The sequence below is a fragment of the Mesoplodon mirus genome (genome assembly GCF_964341445.2).
Source record: "Mesoplodon mirus genome assembly, chromosome: 17".
NCBI classification, from domain to species: Eukaryota; Metazoa; Chordata; class Mammalia; order Artiodactyla; family Ziphiidae; genus Mesoplodon; species Mesoplodon mirus.
This window is the reverse complement of record NC_138993.1, coordinates 30,459,031-30,478,112: the sequence shown is the minus strand read 5'-3', so window position 1 is coordinate 30,478,112 and position 19,082 is coordinate 30,459,031. Positions and strand designations below refer to the sequence as shown.

The window sequence follows — 19,082 nt, the reverse complement described above, 5'->3', positions numbered from 1 at the left end:
ACAAATAAATGTCTCATTCTTAGTTATTTTAGATAATCCAACTTATTTGACCTAGTGATATCACTTTTCCAGAAAATGTATTTAGCCAACTGACTATCCAACTATTTTTCACATGGTGATACTTATAGATTCTATACCATTAAACTCTTGCAAAGTTTTTCAGCTTTTGTAGAGATATTGACACTTTTTTTTAGCACCTGGATGCTGTGCTATACCCTCCATATATCACGTTGAAGAAAGGACAATTGACTTTTATGATTATGTGGTCCAGAATTGATTCAAGGATGAGTTTTGTTGCTCTCTTATCCTGAAATGTTTGAGGAAGAAGAAAACTCTCTAGCAAGCTAAGAAAACAGATAACTTATGAAGGCTTTTATGATCCTATAATTCTATAAATAGCAGTCTAGAAATGGGAAACTCTGCCTCATTGTCACCAAGACACTAAAACAGTAGGTATGATTATTTCAGGAAATCAGGTGGTGGGTTTAAGGTTGAACAGCAACCCTCGGTGTCTTTCACATGTCTAACTAGGAAACTAAAACTGAAAACAAGACAGCCAATTAGGTAAGATAAATTAAGCTAAGTCTACAAACAGAGAGTTAGGTTTCCAGTTTCAAAGTTAAATCTCATTAGAATAAGTGTCATAGGTGAGAAAACCAAAAGGAAGAAAAGAAAATAACAAAATAAAATCACTTTAATTTGAAATCATTGCCCTCACCCTTAGCCCTAAATAAAAAGAATGTGTCATATATATATTTTATCAGACCTGAACCAAAAGAGGTGCTTGAAAGTACACCAATATTCTAGCCACAAAGCATAGCCCTGTGCATATCTACAGTTTGGAGACAAGCTTGTCCCAGGGGAAACTAAATTTATACGGAAAAATATTTAGAACTTAATTTTAATACTTTTGATAGAACATTGAAATTTGCAGTATCGATCATTGTATACTCTGTCCATTGGATCTGTGATGATTGAATTATCCAAACTTTTTGAAAAGACCAATTATACTTGAGGATATAATTATAGCAGATAAGTGGAAAAGAAACCTTATGAGGAATGCAAGATCTACCTATTCAGAGTACAGGAAGAAATCAGGAACGTGGGTCAGAAAAGAGTATAAAGGATAATGCATTTGATCTACCTGAAGGACAATGTAATGATTTATCTAATAGCAAAACAATAATCAATAGTGGGATTCATCAGAAAAAAGTTAAAGTTCTTCCAGCAAGGTATAGTTCAGAAATAAAGTAGTTTAGAATACTTAAAAAAATTCCTTTATGGCTTTCTTCTCTGACATGCCCCTTTATTTATGACTTCATTCAGTTTCTTTCCTACAAATACCATAGCATCTGACACCTGCCTTTGATGCAGAAGTAACACCAGGGTTTGTATTTCATGCTAGCTTTGCTGTCTCCTCAAATGAGCCTCTATTGTATATTAGTGTCTTCTCAGCATTTAACATAGACCTATCATATAGCAGTTACCCAGTAAGATTTTCAATTAACTGAATTGACTAAACATAATGTTTTCATATTATATTAAAATTTTTTGAAGTAGTAATTAAAAGCAATTCAAAGCAGAGATGCCAAAAATGAGAATATTCTACTAACCATAATTCAAAATTTTTTTGTAAATAAACAGCAAAGATAATATGTATGTCCCTAAAATGGATGTGATTAACATTCAGTTCTTGGTGTTATTTTACTACCAGAAATAAAATTTGTATGGACTCCATGGACAATTACTTATAGGTAATAGTGGATTAAAGAATGTTAAAATAGTTGCTTTCTTGTAGGATCTCATCTGTAATTGGTCCAATAATCTGGGATAAAGCATAAGTGGTTTACCAAGATTTGATCATGAAATAACAATTAGGGCTTTCCTGGTGGCACAGTGGTTTAGAGTCTGCCTGCTGATGCAGGGGACACGGGTTCATGCCCCGGTCTGGGAAGATCCCACATGCCACGGAGCAGCTGGGCCCGTGAGCCATGGCTGCTGAGACTGTGTGTCTGGAGCCTGTGCTCTGCACACACAGTTTTGAGGGCATTACCCTGCTGTGGTCCCCTTTGCCTGGGAAAGCAATAAGGGTATACTTTTCTACTTCACCCTCCACCCCACCTCCTAACAAAAAGAAATAACAACTGGAACTATTCATATCTGTAGCATTCTGTGGAGTTGACTGCATCAGAGGATACTTTGGAATTTTACTATAGGCTTGAGAGTACTTCTTTGATATCAGATATATTTAGAATTACTTTCTGCTCTCACTGCATTGTACATACACCTAAGCTGCAGGCATTTTTACATTATATTTATCTACTTCTTGTGTTTGTCTCTTCTTTTTTCTTTATACATTATTTTAATAAAAAACACACTACTGTGTACAAATATACAGATATCAAGTTGTAACATTCAAATACAGAATGTGACAAAGTAGCTTTGTAAGTTTCCTTTACTATGACAGATTTTCTGTCACATTTAAATATTTATGATTATTAAGACATAATGAACAAGAGAAGTACAGATTTTCCAGCCTCATGATTAGCAAATTCCTCCACAAAGGAACGAAGATATTGAGTCATTAATAGGGAAACAGCTGGCAAATTAGATGACCCTGCCTACATTGTATTAAGAAACTGTAGTTAAATGTTAGAAGTAAAGGCAATATAGCTTTCTCAGACTTCTACCAATGATTACATACTTGATATATAAGCATTCTTAAATGTAAAATAGTTCAGTATGATTGCATCTATATTTGTTCCACAATGACAATTTGTTTAATGTAATAATCTGATATATATTTTTGAACTGGAGCCATTTACAAAGAAATACTGAGAAATCCTGAAAAGAAACTGTTAGTCCCAAGTCAAATTACGTTTAAATGTTAAGAGATCTATGGAAAACAAAAGTGTGGGTTAGAAACATTGCCTACATGCCAATTTTTATTTCTAAGAGAAATTCTTACACAAATAATCATCATCTTTGTCTTACAAAACAAAACCAAAAAATCCTAAAATTAATCCCACAAATCCAAATTAGAGGAATTTAGAGTAACAAAGTCAGAGTCAGTCTTGTCATCTGTACGTTAATTTAATACATCAAACTTCTTTGGGGAGGGCATGACTTTCAGACCTTAAATAATGACAACAGTTACACAGCTCTTTTTTTTTTTTTTTTTTTTAGAGAAAGATATATATCCAGGAAACCCAGTGGAATATGTTACTTCTGAAATTCCATAAAAGCTGTAAGGCAGCCAAGTGTTGATGGTATTCAATGACAGTAAAAGTTTGCACTCTTAATGACCATTGACGGGTTTTGTGCCAATATTCAAACCATACGCTTTTCATTGATTATCAATGCAAAGGCTAGGAAAGAAATACAATATATCATACCCCAGCATAGAGCTACTATATTTGTACAGAAGAATCACTACTTATCTGTTGTTTTAAATGAAGTCCCGTCCAGGCATTAAGCTGTAATCTAAATGTTGATAGTGCCTAATCTCAACTTCCAAGATGAACAAAAAGAGTTTATGTGTGAAGACTGATTTTCTTTGGCTGCAATGGATACCATTTTCTCTGGGTGCAGTTTTTAGTTGGATCAGGGTCATATTGTAGGTCCAATGAATGTATAACAGGGTGGTACTGCTTCAGAATTTCTTGTTTTGCTTTTATGATTTTGATGACATATTCAAAGATCTTTCTGGGATACTGCTTACATTTTGTGGCTATATCGACTATGATTTCATCAAACTGGTCTTCAAGGACTTTGATATCAGAATCCATAAGGTAATTGTCTGAAGCTTCTTGCCATGCTTGCCCATTAATGCTGACATTCTCTTACACAGCTGATTCAAAAGTCCACTGCGCATCTCGCAACATGGGCTCCTGAATCTCCTCTGGCAGCCCGTCCCCCAGCTTTTGCACTAAGGGGCCGCACAGTTCTAGCATTTCCGTCATGGCTCACTTCGAGGTGCAGCACACTTGGAAGTCTATTCCAGAGGTGGGAAGGACAGAGGCTCCATCGTCTGTCCCTGCCACACTCTCCATGTCTAGCGGAGGAGAAAGGGCCACCTACTCCTATTTGTCTCTTTTATTTTTATTTAAAAAAAAATAGAGCAGTTTTAGGTACAGAGATTTCCCATATACTCCCTGCCCCAAAACATGCATAGCCTCCTCCATTATCAACATCACTCACTAGAATGGTATATTTGTTATCAAGGATGAACCTACATTGGCAAATCATTGCTCTTGGTGTTGTACATTCTATGGGTTTGGACAAACGTACATGTATCCACCACTACAGAGCATATTCACTGTCCTAAAAATCTGTACTCTGCCTATTCGTCTTCCCCTCTTATGCCACCCTAGCACTATTGATCTTCTTTTACTGTCTCCATAGTTTTGCTTTTTCCAGAATATTATATAGTTGGAATCTTACACCATGTAGTCTTTTCAGATTGGCTTATTTCACTCATAATATACATTTAAGATTCCTCCATGTCTTTCCATGGCTTGATAGCTCATTTATTTTTAGTGCTGAGTAATATTCCATTGTCTGGGGGTACCACAGTTTATTTCTCCATTCACTTACTGAAGGACATTTTAGTGGCTTCCAAGTTTTGGCAATTATAAATAAAGCTGCTATAAACATCTGTTTGCAGATTTTTTCCTGTCCCTGTACCATACCTTGTCCAGAAGTGTATATAAAAGGAATCATATAGCACATGATTCTGCTCTTGGAATCTGGCTTTTTACTAAGCATAACACGTTTGAGATTTGCCTGTTACATGTCACTAGTTTACTCCTTTTTTAGTGCTGAGTAGTATTTCATTGTATGGGCCAGAGCTTGTTCATCTATTCACCACTGAATGTCAGTTAGGTTGTCTTCAGTGGGAAGATTATTAAACAGCTGCTGCAAACAGTTGTGTACAGTTTTTTTGTTTTGTTTTTTTGCAAAACCACAAATCTTCATTGCTGTTAGGTGGAGATTGCTGGGTCATTTAATAAGCATATGTCTAACTTTGCAAGCAACTGCAAAAATCTTTTTCAAAGTGACCTTAACATATTGTAATCCCATGAGCAATGGATGAGAGTTATGGTTCCTCTGATCTTGAAATAACTTGGCATAAAAAATCTTTTTTTAAATTTTAGCCAATCCATAGGTATATAATAGCTTCTCATCATAGTTTTATTTTGCATTTTCCCTACTTACTAAAGATGCCATCTTTTCATGTGTTTCTTAGCCATCTGTGTATTTTCTTTGATGAAGGGTTTATTCAAATCTTTAACAGTTTTAAAAGTTGGGTTGATGTTTTATTATTATTGAGTTTCAAAAGCTATTTTTTATTCTACATTCAACTTATTTAACATATATATATGTTGGAAATATTTTCTCAAGTCTATGGCTTGTCTTTCATTCTTTCTACAGTGTCTTATGTAGAACAGAAATTGTTAATTTTAATAAAGTTAAATTGACCATTTAAAAATATATTATGCTGTTGATTTTTATCTATTTTGTAGCTTTGCTTGATTTCAGATAAAGATTTTCATGCTTAGACATGTATGATGTATGCAAATTTGAGTGGAAAATCATGCAAATATTCTAATAAGTGACAATATTTTTAAAGCGGTTCAAACAAATAATTATTGAATAGTTAAAAAAAGGTTGCCTTCAAGATTGTTGTGGCTTGTAAAATGTTCTTCAGGGTAAACAGTGTAGTCTCCTCTCTTTTGCTGGGAAGTAAAGACATATAAGTAATATCTACAGCGCACTTGCTTGAAGCAAATGTATTCAAACCTTAATGTTCTTCAAAGCCTCCATTTGTAATTAAAAAAAATTGTTCCTTGATAATATCCTTTAAAGAGTTATTATTATAAGTGATCCTTCATTTTACTCATTTGCAACAGAGATCATTTTTATTACATCACCTTGAGAATATATATAATTTTTATCATTGGACCATCTGTTTGGGATTATATTAATATATCTCTAAAGTATGCACTCTTAGGCACTTAACATAATCAAGACACTGTATTAAGAAACAGTTGAACTAGATATAGTTAGGGGATTTTTGAAAGGAACTTGAATTTGGGAAACTAAAACAGCTGAAAATATATTATGAACAAAATATTTTCAGTGAGAAAGGTGATATAACTAAAAGTAGAGCTCAAAATGACTAGTGGATTATAATAATAATATATTCTGTGTGAGTAGAAAGAATGAGAGACATTACTCATTAATGTGCTTTGGAACTGAATGTAAATCACTATCAAATTATCAAGTACTTAGACAAGTATATCTTATGATTATCTTTTTGGTGAGCCCATTTCTCAGAAGGAATCAAGAATCAAAGAGAAAGATTAAAGTAAAATATAATTTGATTTTTAACTATGCAGTTCAATTAAATTAAATACAACTACATGGGTATCATATAGATACTTAGATGAAAGATTGAGAAACCAAAGCAAAGAGGAGAATATGTTTTTTATCACTACAAGATTGAATAATCAGCAGATATAATTCATCAATCATTCTGGGTACAGCAAATCTCCAAATTTTTTAATTTATGTAATAAAATATGAAGTGAATAAAATTATGCTCTATTTGAATCACATATACTTAATTTATCAAAAAGATTTTTTTTCTCCTTACCCCAAGGCTTCAGCAATGCCTGGTGAGTTCTTTAAGCTTCTTGTAGAAAGTGCCTTTAAAGTTTTCCTTTCCTGATGGGCAATCCGTTTTCATCATTAAAGAATAAATTAATTTAAATGTCCTGAGTGCTGAAATTCTGATTGAGGATTTCTGAATAAATTGTGTGCTTAGTAGAATTCAAAGATATTTTTTTCTTGTAATTAAAATGCAGTTGGTCAGTAGTTATTGAGTTTTGAGAGAGGTAGTTCTAATGGGAGGATACTTCTGAATGTTAGAAATCATAAGTGTATGGGTGACCCAGCAATCCCACTACTGGACATATACCCTGAGAAAACCATAATTCAAAAAGAGCCATGTACCACAATGTTCATTGCAGCTCTATTTACAATAGCCAGGACATGGAAGCAGCCTAAGTGTCCATTGACGGATGAATGGATGAAGAAGATGTGGCACATACATACAATGGAATATTACTCAGCCATAAAAGGAAACAAAATTGAGTTATCTGTAGTGAGGTGGATGGACATAGAGTCTGTTATACAGAGTGAAATAAGTCAGAAAGAGAAAAACAAATACCATATGCTAACACATATATATGGAATCTAAAGAAAAAAGAAAGAGGTTCTGAAGAACCTAGGGGCAGGACAGGAATAAAGATGCAGACGTAGAGAGTGGACTTGAGGACATGAGGAGTGGGAAGGGTAGGCTGGGACGAAGTTAGAGAGTAGTATGGACATATATACACTACCAAATGTGAAACAGATAGGTAGTGGGAAGCAGCCACATAGCACAGGGAGATCAGTTCGGTACTTTGTGGCCACCTAGAGGGGTGGAAAAGGGAGGATGGGAGGGAGACACAAGATGGAGGAGATATGGGGATATATGCATATGTATAGCTGATTCACTTTGTTATAAAGCAGAAACTAACACACCATTGTAAACCAATTATACTCCAATAAAGATGTTAAAAAAAGTAAACGTATGAGGAGGAATGAGTACAAAGTAAAGAAACTACAGAAATTGTCACATTTCCCCACATGGAACAATGCTTCTGCTCCTACATGTTGTTATCTCAGAAGATTTGCCATTCAAATTTACAGAGAAGGCAAAAAATTTTTTTGATACAAATAAATGAAAACCAAAATTGTGGGTTATGCTCTTTTCTGACAGGAACATGTATATCATATGCATTAGTAGGATATGTTTAACAAAGATTATTAAATGTGTACAATGTACATATGTACTAAATACTAAATGAATTTGCTATTAAATTAGTATTTTGGGGGGAACTCCCTGCCAGACCAGTGGTTAGGACTCCATGCTTTTATTACTGAGGGCCCAGATTTGATCTCTGTTCAGGAACTAAGATCCCACAAGCTACATAGCATGGTGAGGCCAAGAAAAAATAAATAAATATTTTTAACTCAAAATTTTTTATTTTTTAGATAAGACTGTAGGTTATAATCACTTATTAATGTTTATTGAGTACTTGTACACTTCTCAAGACATACAGGGAGCATTTTTTTGTTTAACTTTATTCCTATCTTGAGACTTCCCATTTTGGCTGTGATGCATCAGATATATTTTAGGAACATTTGAAGAAATGTCCCGTTATGGAAAGATGTCCTTAAAATTTACATAATTGTATTGTATAAACATTCATAATATTTATAATTATTTTTATTGTGATAATAGCAAAAATTATAATATACATATTATTTATGTTTTAGAGTTATAATATATAATTATATTTGAGTCAACAAAAGATAGGTTGAATCAAAATAAAGCAGCAAAGAATAACATTTTCAATTCCGTATGTTGTTTCTTCCACTGTTTAATAATGTATCACTTATTTACCATGCTGGAAGGGGAAGGATTGGGAGCTGTAGAATGGTAAGGCCAAGTCACAGTAGAAATCAGAAGTATGTCTTTCTCACAGTCTATCCTATGTAATTTTGAAAACTCTCAGTATTCTCATTCTTCACTCTTCCTGTCATCCATTGATGACAATGTCAACAGCAGCAAGTCAACAGGTGGTGCCCACTGAAGTTATCAGTCCTGATGAAGACTACTAATATCTTTGTCAACAATGTTGGACATGCCGAAGAACCTAATATTTATACTGGGTGCTGTTTTCTGATGATACTGATGTTGAAAACACTAACCTTCAATGCTGCAGAAATTGTCAGAAATACTGACACCATTTTGCTCTCTCAAAATTGCATAGATTGTGCAATGGCATGTAAAAACAAAGAATTGTTTTCTTGCTCTTTTATTACAGGCTTCTCAGTTTTTGTTTGGCTGCGCTGCACAGCTTTTGGGATCTTAGATCCCCAACCAGGGATTGAATCTGGGTCCTCAGCAGTGAAAGCTCGGAGTCCTAACTACCGGACTGCCAGGGAATTCCCCAGGTTTCTCAATTTAAGATTAATTCATGACTTTAGGAGATGGAAACATTGTCAGGCACTGAGTGCTAGGCATTGTGATGCCCTGAGAATTAACACTTCTTTCCAAGTTAGACACTTTTTTTAACTACACTTTTGCTCCTGCAGTCTTCTCTAAATGATTTAGCTCTCAAGGCCCCCTTTATTCCCATATGTTAAAATAATGAGGCTGGGGGTAGGGCAGGAAGACATGCCACTAATCCCCATACTTGCCTAGACATGCCTAAACTCTGGGAAATATATACATTAGGATGAACATGAGACCCTGTTACAATGAGTTTATTTACTTTACAAAATTATTTACAAGGTCTCATAAACATCAAACATTTAATCTATCAAAAAATAGCAACATAATCCCATAAATTTAATCTGCAGCCTGTAACTCTTTTTAAAAGAGTTTCTCAGCCAGATGACATAAAGATAGTATGACCACAAGACATCTCAAAATTGAAATTGGAAGGGCCAATGCATGCACTATTAGTAACTTTTCAGATCATCTGAGCTAAATTCTTAAATATGCACATGTAACTGAAATTTGTGTTATGATTTGATGTAAATTGGAAACTTTAAGACTTGAGCCAAGATCTAACCCATATTAATCTGGAGATAAACAACATAATTTCTTTGTGAAATATTGCAGAACAGATATTATGTTAGATAAAATAGTAAATATTTCATTTGATATTTAAATAGTGGATAAATTAGGAGTAATTTCTACTCAACTTAAAGCTATATTGTCTGAAAAAATGATCTGGCTTATGTATTATTAGATAAATCTGAAGGTAATATGTGGATTGTTACAAATAAAAACAAAGACTTAATTTTCTTTCTCTGATTTTTAAAATGAAGTTTGTAGAAGAAAGACTTGGCTTTGTACCACAGACCAGCCACAGTCTTCTGAAAAATATTGGTGACCTGGAGGTAAGTGTCTGGGAACCTTAAAACTGTGCAAATCATAACACACCTAGTAAGTGTTTCAGGAATGATTTTCAGAGGGTTATAAATATAAACACTTAAAATTTAGTTGTGATTTAGTTAATGTGTAAAAATTAAAATACATTCATCAGAATTATCACTGAAGTGCTTGGCATTGTGTGATTTCATATGGAATGACCTAATATTAATAGCTAGAATACATATAGAAAGCAAATTCTGGCTGAAAAGATGATAGGAGGAATACATTTCATATAACCTTAGAAAAACTATTCCTGAGTTCAGCTTTTGCTATATATATTTTGTATATGTTGATAAAGAACTTCCTATAGTGGGACCCACAAAATGAAGCCTGCCCCAGTGGTGCCACCCACACCATAAATCTAAACCTAAATCAACCTGAATTCAGGAGAAATGTCTCACTGTCTAGGAGAACTAACATACACCAATCACAATCCTCCAACTCAGCTCTAACTAGCTCACCTTTCCCTAGAAAATGGGACTTGCTAACTTTACCAGGAAATCCTCAAACTTCTAGCCAATCATGCCTTGTTTCTGCACTGCTGCTTCAAATACTCTATAAAACTTGCTCTTGCCCAAAATCCTTAGGGAAATCTGCTCCTCTGTTTGTGAGGCACCATACTCCACAATCCATCGATTATTTCCCCTTAAATTAAAGGACATCAAACTCATTGCTAAATTATAATATTTTTGTCATTTGACAATGTAATGAGTTCATTTGAAAAAATTCTAATTCAGATTAGATGAGGTGACCATTTACCTCCCGATAAAAGAAATATACATTGCAAATAAATAAACAATTATTACTTAAAAGTTTTACTTAAAGAATACGATTTATCAAATAAACACAAAAATATTTGTACCCTAAAATTCTAATATTCTGTTTAGTTACATAATTACATTGAATAAGCACATGAAATATTTCTGTGTTATAATTTAATAATTTGAATCTTGAAATTCTTTGGAGGGCTAGTCCAAGTATGTTTGTGTCTCGTCTACTCATCTCAGATTTTGTTTCCAATCTATGAGCTGTTAAGGAGCTTGTAGCAAAATAGAAATCAAGTAAGTCACTTAGTTCACCGAGTTCACAGGACTTTCCTATCATGTTGTTCAGCAAGATATTCTTGAAGAAGGAAGCAGTGCATGGATAGACGTTCTAGTTGAAACTTCTCTCCATGCATCTGCAGTCTGTGTAGAACTATATGCGTTACCTTTGCCTTTTTCCACTCTACTTACTTCAGTAGAGGCATACTTCCCTTTGACAACTTACAAGAAACTTAACTTCTACATAGACTTCATTCCTTATTCTTTCTAGTAGATTTCTCCTTTTCAATAAGCTTTGATATATGGTCTGTAGAGTAAAGTTTAGAATTTAAAAGCACCATTTCTACTTAGGAGCTCATAGCTCCTTTTCATGTGCTATGATAATGAGACTTTGATTTTATTCAGTAAGCCGTTCATGCTAGCTTAACCACTATATTTCTCATAGAGTATTTTTTAACTCCACTATTGATATAAAGAAGTACTGCTGTAGTACCCCAAAATGATCTTGAAAGCTTAAAATAATTTGTCTGTGGTTAAATACAAATAAGAGACATTTGGGATAAATGAGCCTTCAATAGAGTTTTATGCATATAAAATCATAGGAGCATTCTTTTGGATGAGGGTCCTGCCAAAGCTGAACACATTAAGGAAAGCTTGAATTGGACAATAGCATGTTTCTGAAATTATATATTTCTTTATTCTTGTCTTAGATGAGAGAGCAACCTGATCATTGGAACTACTATAGATAATGCAGCTAAGAAATATATATTATGTATATGTGTGTGTGTATATATATATATATATATATATATATATATATATATATATATACGCACACACAAACATAAACTTGAAACATTAGATAGTATGTCCAGTATTCCCTTCTTCATTATATGTATTATAAGTATATACATGTACAAATGCATTATACATATAAAAGAAAGTGCATTTATACATTTATTCATTTTCATTCAATTTTTTGTCAAGTGAAGTAGTACATACATAACCTTGAAATATGTTTCCATATTAAAGTGTCACTTCAAAAGATCTACCATATGATGGATTGTTTGTATCATTTTCTATGTTTGTATTCTATTAGACTGATTTTTTACAGGCAAATTTCAAAATTAGAAAAAAATAAATCAGACTACCTCATCTCTATATAGTAAAGGGTTTGGGTCCTGTTTCTTTCATTTTACATAAATATAGGACAGGGGAATAAACCATTTCTGTAAATGATTATTTTATCAAATGCTCCACCTATTATAGAAGATAATGAGTCCCAGGATTAGAAAGCTTGACTGTAGTAGCACTGTTTAATGTGTACACACACTCCAACCAGTAATTACTTCCTATTGTTGAGAAATTTTCTTCCTGTCTAAACAGTGGATGCTGACCCAGTGAAATTTTTTTTCATTGTTTGTTAGATTGTATTCCCATTTACCCATACATGGTCACTCATCTGACAACAACAGGTCCTATTATTTAATATAGCTTTTAAGAACATGGAAACTAAGAATTTCAAAATGACAATAAACCATTTAATTTTAGTTGATTTTATGACATATATGGTTTTAGCACTTGTAGCTGCAATAAAACATATGTTAACTCCCTAATAAAACCTGAGTGATGCCGTATCTGTCACCTCTTTCTATGTTGGGAAGTAGTGCACAAGTTATTACCTCGTGAACAGTTGTTCCTGTCTCCTGTGCAGATCCATATAACTCTCAAATTTGCATTCTGATAGAGAAGCAACAAATGTTACTTAAATCCCATGAAGTGTGTTAATTATACCAAGCTTCATGAAATTATGGGTGAGAGATCCAGAAGGAATTCTACAGCTCTCTTTTGTCTCTTGAGCATATCTTGTCAGATCAAAGTCTTTGTCACTTATATGATAACCTTAAAATTGCTTTTCTTCCCTTAAGTGGTATTCCCTAAATCTCAGTGATAGGGAAAAGCTCACACAAAGCTAAATAGCAGATGTACTTTGTTGTTATTTAAATAGATAATGTTGATATCTTTAGAGAAACAAGTAAAATTCACTATTAAAGCCAGATTGAACTGGTCAGTGTATCTTACCAGTTTTACTTAATTATAAATATTTCCTCTCATTTTCTTTCTATAGAGTATGAAAGATAGAGGATGGGAAAAGGAAATAACCTCAGATCCTTTCCCCATGATTATAAAAGAAAGAGATTCTCTGGAGCCTCACCTTGTACATACCCATCTTTTGTTCTATGTGGAAGAATAGGAGATGGTCCAGTTTTTCTAGATTATATGTATTTGAAAATGGACAACTATGTATGGGTGGAGAGTATTTAATATGATTCTTCTTCCTGTCGTTTCAGAAAAAAAGGTGGAAAAAACATATTAAAGTGGAATTTTTAAGTTGTACTATTCCCCTTTTTTGTTTCTGTTTAAAACTTATAGGCTCGGTACAGCAGTATGGGATAGAAGTCTTGGGATCAGTTTCCAGAATTAGACAACTGGCTTGGGTTTGATTCCCTGCTCCATCACTTGCTACCTGTGAGAACTTGGACAAATTAATTAATGTTTCTGTGTCTCAGTCTCCTCACTTGTTATTGAGATGATAATGATAGTTACTTCATACAATTGCTATAAGAATTAGAAATGTTAATATGAGTAACGTGTATAGACCAGGGCTTGACACACAGCAACCACTACCAAAATGTCATCAACTGCTTTTACAAGAATCTTGAAGCAGCAGTGGTCCCATGTATTAAGCAGTTAAACCGAGGGAATTCAACCAAGAATTTCTTATGGAGGAATTCTTATTGCACTCATATGCAAAATATTGAATTTCAGTCCCCCACTCGGGTCCATTCTTGACCCTCAGAAAGCAGCAACTCATAGAAAGTCACCCTGTAACTGGGAAAACCTCAACCCACTGGAAATCTATAACACGTCAGACCCATCTAGGAGACAAATCTAATCCTTCTGGCTGAAAAATAGCTTGCAGCAGTCTGCCCTCCTTAGTTTACTAATATTTGCAAGAATGGTTTGGATGGCAGTCAGTGTCCTAGAGCCACCCAAGACCTTGACATTATCATTTTTCTTTGAAGCCTTAATGAGGATTACTGCAAAAGCAGATAGTCTGTAATTTTACACAATGCTTGCTGTTTGTCATGGAGATTATCATGCAAGAAGCACATCATCTATGTTTCCTAGGGATCATTTTTGAAATTTTAATTGCTTGGATTTGATTTTATAAACCTGTAATTTTTATATATTCATGTTAAAATCATCTTTTTTACAAAGAAAAAATCTACGCACTTTAAATTAAAGAATGTTATAACAAAAAGTATATACTGCACTGCTTAGTACTTTATCATTTACCAAGTGCTTTCATATATGTCATTTTACTTGATTTAAAAAATAAACCTGGGGGCTTCCCTGGTGGCGCCGTGATTGAGAGTCCGCCTGCCGATGCAAGGGACACGGGTTCGTGCCCCGGTCCAGGAGGATCCACATGCCGCTGAGCAGCTGGGCCCGTGGGCCATGTCTGCAGAGCCTGTGCTCCGCAACAGGAGAGGCCACAACAGTGAGAACAGTGAGAGGCCCGAGTACAGCAAAAAAAAAAAAAAAAAAAAAAAAAAAAAAAAAAAAAAAAAAGTCTATAAGCTATCAAGGGCAGCAATATTTTAACACCATTTAGTGGATGTGGGTGTGGGTGTGGAGCTGGTTATTCTACAAGATGCCCTCATATTTTTAAGTTCACAAAGAGAGTATATGGGAAAACAAAGTCTTAAACACAAGCCACCTGCCACTAAATCCAGGATTTATTTAACTATATCAAATATTTGGGAGAGAGCACTTAAAGATAAACTGTAAATCCTAATATCTGGATGGCTATACTCAAAATCTTAGTCCATTTTAGAAACTAGGTTAATATTCTAATTTTGAAAATGTATGTATATGACATCAATACTTTTAAACTTATTACCTCTAGAAAATCTCATCACAGGGAGTGACAATAATATCTTAAAGAACAAAATGAATTAGAATAAAGCAACAATGATATGACAAATTCCTTTATAATAATTTCCCAAGGACCTTCCATTTTCTGTAGAGAAGATACCTGGGCTACATATCCCAATGGTTATATATGTATAAAACCATATAGATAAACCAGGCATTTTATGAAAGTTGTACAGACCTTTTGTTAGAGTTGAGAGTGGCATTTTCACTAGCTTCTACTCTTAAAGATTAGGTTTACTCCTGGACATCAAGTAATTTTGTTTACTAAAAAAATGCTTTGTATTTATTTGGGTTCTGTGTGAGTGGAGTGCTGTTATGTAGAAATGTGAAATTCTATTTCAGAGTGTAATGCTTAGAATCCCTATAAAAATAATCTCAATAGATAATGGGAATATTTTAAAAATTTATTTACTTATTTTTGGCTGCTATGCGAGGGCTTTCTCTAGTTGTGGCGAGTGGGGGCTACTCTTCGTTGCGGTGAACGGGCTTTTCATTGTGGTGGCTTCTCTTACTGTTGAGCAGGGGCTCTAGGCGCGTGGGCTTCAGTAGCTGTGGGGCACGGGTTTTGTTGCTCCGCAGCGTGTGGGATCTTCCAGAACAGGGCTGGAACGCCTGTCCCTTACATTGGCAGGCAGATTCTTAACCACTGAGCCACCTGGGAAGTCCCATGGAATATTCTATTGAATATTCTCATAGTTGGTTCACTTGAAATTGCCCTGAACCTACAGTAAAATATAAAAAATTTCAAACTAAATACTAGTATGGCTTGGATTCAGTTAAGAAGATAAGAAGGCATATGGTTGAAACATTTGTCATTTTTAATATATATGAGAAAGATGTAAAAGAATGAAGAGTGGGGAACCACTTTACCTTCAGTAATAAATATTATTACCTTCTATTATAAGATTATTATAAAATTAACATTTGGATTCACATTATATGGTGATTAGCTGACTAAGGCTTGATAAATATTCTGTAATGAGATAATAAGGCTGTATTGTTTTACAAATTATACATATTAGTTATAATACTTAGCCCATCTCTGTGGAGGCACTGAAAACAAAACCCATGTCTACTGAAATCAAAACCATCACTACACTCTTTTCCCTTAGCTAATTTATTTTTACATTGAAATATTCATAAGACAGTAAAACATACCAATATTTGATCTAGTTATTTTTAAAACATATCAATATTTTTCAACATTATAGAATACCTCTCTTCTCATTTTGTGTGTGTGTGTGTATGTGTAAAACTGTGTTTCATTCCTCCTTCTTGAACTCATTGTATAGGAAAGAAGTTTGAGTTTAAGTCCCATATTCATTCATTCCCTAATTCCTGTTATTATGTCTATACTACTTTCCCCCTCTAAATTGAAAGTGATAATAATATCCAGATTTGGGGGTCTGTACTGCCACATATGAAGATATTAGATTTCTCATATGCTGAATTCATATCCTCTGGGCTTTGCCAGCACTTATAGTTTCCTAGCCTTCAACTGCCCATCCAGCTGCCAACTAATTTGCTCTCCTTCCTGAGAGATTATCACAAGAGTACTTCAGTCAAATGTGTGCTGAATCCTGGCTTGAGTTCTACAGGGAACACCCAATATCTCTCCTGTTAGCTAATACATAAATTCAGACTCCTTTATTCCCTACTCTTCTCAGTTTAGTTCAGATCAGAATGTACATCCTCACAAACAATACCATGAATCTTGTTTTTTAATGTTTACCCTGTTCCAAGTAACTGTCCAATACAGAGAATTACCATAAGGCAGAAATCAAAATGCAAGACAAGATGTATTAAAAGAGAATAAAAGAAAGGAACCCAGGAAGAAAGTGATAATTTTGTATCAAGTTTTTCTCACAAACAACATTATCCCTAATACGGATTCATCACTGTATATTTGATGTTTTCCTTGGCATATTACCTGAAGTTAGAGTGAGGTAGAATATTGGTAACACTGGTATGAATCAAGTGAGAAAAAGTATTTTCTAAATTGAAAATTTAGAATAATGTGAAACAATTCTATTATGAATAGGGAATAAAAACTGCACTGTCATTCAATTTGGAAGTATACTTATCTATCTACCATTAAATTATAAAGTTTCTTGATATGACTACTCAGCAAACCCAAGCAGCTCTAGAGTACAGTTATACCTGGCTTTTAGAAAGTTCATTTTATACCACTTTGCTGTTTTACCAAAGTTCTATATTAGTACCTGTTTTAGATAACTGAAATGAAGCAAAAGAGGATTTTTGCCTTTATGAAAAAAGTTGAACAGTGAAGATGGCATTCAGCATTTGTTTTTCAGGGAGCAGTTATAGAGGCAGTGCACCATGAGCAGAGAGAGAGGTACCACCAAGCTCCTTCCCTGCGAACTACACTCAGTATCTCAGCATCAAGATCTCTTTGAACTTCTGTGCTTCTGTGAGCTTCTGTGCTTGATCTGGATTTACTTTGTGCATCTGTTAGCAAGATGTGTCCTATGGCAATTACTTCTTTGTGCCATTTGTCTTACAAAAGCTTTCATAGAAACACTCTACTTTGGGAGAGTGGAAAAAACCTGTATCAAGAAAGTATAGAGTCAGGGAAAATCAGTACATTCTCTTTGGTTTTAACTCTCTTGTTCTTGCTAGCAGGATATCCTAATAATCAAGCCTGATGTCAGGGATGGGATGGTGCTAGCTCTTAAAGATACAATTTATTTGAGATAAATAAATGATGTGTTTTCCCATAAGACAATGTAAAATGAAAATAAAAAATAGAAGTAAACAAATTCGATTTGAAAAAAAATGTTCTGAGAAATGTCATTATTTTTTAGGAAATTTTTTTTTTAATTCAAATCACTCCATAGTAGAAGTCTCTTACTAATGTACTGAAGGGCTATTTCCAGTGGTTTGAAGTCTTCTGTAATAATGAAGCCCAAAGTAGTGACCCTATCTTATATTTACAACTTTTTGACTGTTGTAGTCAATGGTGACATTATTGCCTATGTAATAATATCCATGCATTGTTACTAGACCACATTCAATTAATGGTGACAAAATTTCTGGCAGAACTGTGAATGGAAAGACAACTGGTATGCATATCATCAAATCTCTGAAGAAAGCTGAAATTACCAACACAATGTCAAAGAATTTTCCAGAAACATACTCTGAACTAATAAGGAGAAAACCTAATGTATGAGACAGATGTGTAACACCTATCAGGGATACTCCCTCCCTCCCAGTATTCATCAATCAAAGTTTTTTAAGACATTCACACACATATTCTATGAAAAATTTCCCAGACAAGCACTCCAATTTTAAATATAAATTTAACACTCTTGAAACAATAACTTTTTGAAGTATAGATTTTATTGAACTGATATTAAAAACAATATCATTCTGTAATGCTGAAAATTCCTCCAAAAGCATATATTTGGTTTTTAAAACATTTGCTTTCATTCATACAATTAACTTTTAATATTTTTTTTAATAACAAACATTGGAATTTCTACAATTTGAAATTAGTTCTAATATCTAAACTCTAAAATATAGCACTGTATTTTTAGGGAACAAGAATTGTTCACTTAATCAGATACTAAGTAGGACATAGTATGGTTTTATCTTTCTGGTGTTGCTTACTAATTCTTTCAATTTTACCTCTTATGTAGACTCCTTAATTCCCCAAAGGAAAAATACATTCTTTGAAAGAGTTATGTGAAATAGATTTATCTACTTGCAAACAATTCAGGTAGTGTACTGCAATGTGATAAATTTAATGAAAGGTAATAATTTTTAAAGTATTGTAACATATCCTAATTTTTCCTTGAACTTTCTACACGTGTGGCCACATGATATAACTAATTTCATCTAAGCATACCATAATTATTGGAGAAATATTTTGTAAAAAATAACTTTCAAAATAGCAAAATTACTTATAAAATTTGATGCTACCTCATTTTTTTTATTTTATCACCTGTGAAATGTTGAATC

General features: G+C 33.8%; 1 pseudogene across 1 annotated transcript in view; it reads right to left on the bottom strand.

Annotated features, from left to right (window-relative positions):
- Nucleotides 1-3,533: 3,533 nt before the first annotated feature.
- The window catches only part of LOC309792633 (kinetochore-associated protein NSL1 homolog), a 49,577-nt pseudogene continuing 34,028 nt past the window's right edge, over nucleotides 3,534-19,082 (bottom strand). Inside the window, exon 3 of the transcript in view lies at nucleotides 3,534-4,076. The product of the transcript in view is annotated as a kinetochore-associated protein NSL1 homolog (transcript). The remainder of the gene's footprint in view (nucleotides 4,077-19,082) is intronic.